The sequence below is a fragment of the Belonocnema kinseyi genome, chromosome 8, assembly GCF_010883055.1.
Source record: "Belonocnema kinseyi isolate 2016_QV_RU_SX_M_011 chromosome 8, B_treatae_v1, whole genome shotgun sequence".
NCBI classification, from domain to species: Eukaryota; Metazoa; Arthropoda; class Insecta; order Hymenoptera; family Cynipidae; genus Belonocnema; species Belonocnema kinseyi.
The window spans coordinates 107,119,387-107,123,714 of NC_046664.1; positions in this window are offsets into that span (position 1 = coordinate 107,119,387).

The following is a 4,328-nucleotide window of genomic DNA, read 5'->3' on the forward strand; positions in this document are numbered from 1 at the left end:
TGAAAGTTGACTTCCAGTGAAACCGAAAACCCCCGCTGTATGTTTTCAGCAATTTCCGACAATTTTTGAAAGTTTACCCCCTGTGGGGCATCCTTGCCCTACTAGGGGCGTTATACCGCAAAATTGACCTCAAATTCGTTATCAGCGATCCTGAAAACCCCACGATGTATGTTTCCAGCAATTTACGATAATGTTTGAAAGTTTATAGGTTTTTCCTACTAAAAAAAAGAAAATTAACCTTAAAATAACCTTTAAATGATCTTAAAGGTGAGGTCCAAGGTCAAATATAAGGTCATAATTGATTTTCTCATTGAAAGTTACTTATGAACTGTCATTAACCTTCTTTTATAACCACTTGTTATGCGCGATTTTCTTGCAAGCATAATTTGACTTTAACTTGACCTCTAGAGGTCACGTCGCCCTTGGACCTGGAGGCATATTTTAACGTAAAACTTCACGCTCTTTTGATTGCCGATATCAAAAGTATGGGTTCCCATTAAAAAAAGTTGACTTTGAAATGACCTTGAAGGTGAAGTCCAAGGTCAAATCCAAGGTCATCAATTGATTCTTCGTTTGAAGGTTACATAAGACCTGATCTTAACAATGTTTTTTATGACCAAGCCTATGAGATTTTCCGGGGAGGATTCTGTTTTTTGTTTGTATTTGTTTCTTGATTATTTGAAACGTATAATCTTTTCCTTATAATTTTTTTAATTACAAAAGCCAGTAACTAGACTGTGCCTTGCACATTAAAGTTTAATTTTAAAAGTTTGAGGGCAGTTAACCACTTGCAATTCTTATGCTCATCAGGATTCACATCTTCAAAGAAATCCAAATAGTTTATAAAAATAATTGGAAAAGGAAAAATTTCCAAAGAATTAAAATAATTCAATAATTTTTTGCGAGCCGGGAAATGACCGGAAATTTGATTCCTTGATTAAAACAGCCACCTGGATTTCTTAGTATTTAAAAAATTATTATATTCATTGGTGTTTTTCTGTAAAAACAGTTATACTTTTGCGTACCTGTAAAAAAATTACCACCAAGGATTGACAAATTTTTTGATTTTATTTATTTCTTCAAATGAATTTTTTTTAAGTTTGCAATAAAAAAGAAAAACTATCCAATTCGGGGTTTTAAGGGTTTAAAAATCGTGATTTATTTTTTTCATAAATAGCTTCGAAATAATTTTCACATTATATACATCAGCTGGTTTTTAGATACATTATATTGATGATGTGTACAATGTGAAAATTATTTCGAAACTATTTATGAAAAAAATAAATCACGATTTTGAACACTTAAAACTCCTAATTCGATAGTTTTTCTTTGTTATTACAAACTTAAAAAAAAGTCACTTGAAGAAATAAATAAAATCAAAAATTTTTTCAATATATATATATTCGGGTCGGTTTTGATTCCTCTAGAATCAAACCGAAGGGCCTATGACAAAGCCACCGAACGCGTCCTCGGGTTGCGGATAGAGGGTCCCTGTACCAAGGGTTTCTGCTGAATATCGTTACAAAAATAAATAGGCAGTCGCGGATAATTGTCCAGGGGTGGTCCCGAAGGAATTAACCCCCAAGCGGAGGTGTGAAAACCGTGCCGAAAGCTGAATGGCACCTGGGTAAGGTGTCTAGAACGGTGACTCTGGGATACCAGGCGACCTCTCAGATTAAGCAGCCTTATCCTTGCATGCGGGGCTCTACAAGAATGGACGAACAAGTTGCAATATATAAAAAAAAAAGTTATTTTTAACATAAAAACCAAATTGTTAACAAAAAAAGTTCAATGTTAAGCCAAAGAGGTAATTCTTGCAGAAGTATGATTTTTAAAAAACTTAATTTAACAAAAATGAAAAAAACACGGAAAAGTTCATTTACAAACGAATCCTACTTTAATTTTCTGCTATATGTTAAATCATTAATCAAAATATACTAATTTGAAACTAAATAATTGCATTTTTAATAAAAAGACGATGTAAAAAAAATCAAGAAAATTAATTTTAGGCCAAAAAAATGAATTTTCAACAAAACAAAAGAATGTTTCATAAAATTATTAAATTTGAAACTTACAAAGTATAAATTTCTAACAAAAATGTAAAATTTCAAATTTTCAGATAAAAAAATAATTTTGACTAAATCAAAAAACCCAAAATGTCAAGAAAATTGTTACATGTTAAAAAAAGATTAATATTCAACTAAATCGAGAAATTAAATTTTCCACAAAAGAGTCAACCCCAAAGATCAAGGGGAGTCCAAAAATATGAATCTTTAATGATAAAGTTCAACTTTTAACCAAGTTGTTTAATTTTCAATTAAAGAAGATAAATTGCGAAAAAATAGTTAAATTTTAACTAAAGAAATGAATTTTCCAGCATTGTATTAATGATCTACCAAAATAAGACGAGCTTTCAACAAAATATATTAATTTTTAACAAAACTTTTGAATTTTAAAGCCGGGAGGAGCAATTTTAAACCAGAGAATATTAATTTTTAATGAAAATATCAATTTAAATCAAAAATGAAATGTTTACCTTGTTAGTTAAAAAAAATTAATTTTTATAAAAAAAACGAATGTTCAACAAAATAATTACGTTTTTAACAAAAGAGTTCAGCCTAAAAATGACTTTTTATCCGCAGAATATTAATTTTCTAAAAATAGAATAGTTAAATTTTCGATCAAAGAGGTAAATCTAAAACTAAAAGAATAATTTTTTTACAAAGTAGTTCAACTTTTAACTAAGTTTCTGAATTCCTAACGAAAAAAGATGACTTTTTAACCAAATAATTGCATTTTTTACAGAATAATAAAATTTGCAACTGAATACTAGAATTATTAACCAAACGAGTTGAATTCCGAACCACAAATATAATAGTAAACTTTCTACCAAAGAGGACCTAAGTGAAAAAAACGAGAAAAGGTCGTTTCTTAAAAACAGAGAAAAAAGAACAATTCTTTACAAGTTAATAATAAGGAAACATACTAAATGTTATTTAAGTTCGTAACTTTTCTTCCACTGACCCCAACCCCTGTTCGAACCATAGTTTTTAGCATGACCAGCGTAACAGTAACAGCGTTTTACTTTGAAGAATTCAAATGATTTAAAAACTGAAATTAATAACAAAAATTAAAGGGCCTCTAATTCTTCTCATTCTCATTATTTATGATTGAGAAAGGATAAGAAAAGAAAGGTCCGACAAGTCCGAAAAGAAAGGACGAGTTCGTTAACAGCAATTTTGGATAAAAATACAAATTTTGGGACCATTTTTTTATACTTATAATTTTTATTGACGGCTATTAATAGTACTCAGAGGGCCAAACAATTTATCCTGATGACTTTTTTATACAAAAAAATTCTCAGAGTTATAGCATTTTCAAAATTTTTAATATCAATCGAAAATCAAAATTATAAGCCAAACAACGTACGATATGAAAAAAAGTAAAGAAGAACATTGATTTTTAAAAGCCCTACAAGATTATCATACAAACTTTTTGGATTTTCTTGCAAAATTGAAAGTTCTAATTTTTATTGCACAAAAAATAATGAGATATGAAAAACCCCATTTTGTGGTCAAACTATGCAGGATACGAAAGACGATGAATCAACAAAAATTGTGATCTCAAGAAAGATCTACAAATTCTTTAATAATCACTTCTTAATAGGAGGCGTACCTTTTGTTTCATTCGCGAAAAAGAACAAATTTGTTATGAATTACTTTTTGACATAACACGTAGTTTTGGTTTTGATCATGAAAATGGTATTAAAAATCAAAATGAAAAATTTGTGGAAAAACAACAAAAGGTACAAAAACAAATTGATAGAGAAAAGTTATTCGCCCAAAAAAGTGATACAAATTTGTAATCATTTATTACATTCTTATTATTAATGATGGAGAAAGTATTAGAATTGCTCGAAATTTGACACCACTACATTCAAATTTTGAACCAAGGGACGCAAAATACGACAAAAAGTCTTGAAGAGAAATGATAGGTTTTGAAAAATCCTACAAAATTTCTTTAAACCACTTTTCAATGGGACTCGTAATTTTGTTTTATTGTAAGTAATATATGCAGATAATCGAAAATTCCAATCTTACGTTAAAAGACGCAAGATACGTAAAAAATCTAAAAGAAGACTTAGGATATTTTGCTTTATACGTGTATAAAAAATAATATGAAAACCAAAATCCTATTATTAGCATAACAACGCGAGATAGAGAAAAATGTCTAAAAAATAGGATAGCATTTTTAAGTTTATTTTCAGGTGGTTCAGAAGATATAAATTTACATTTGTCTGCCAAAAAACCAGTGCTTAGCGCGAGTGT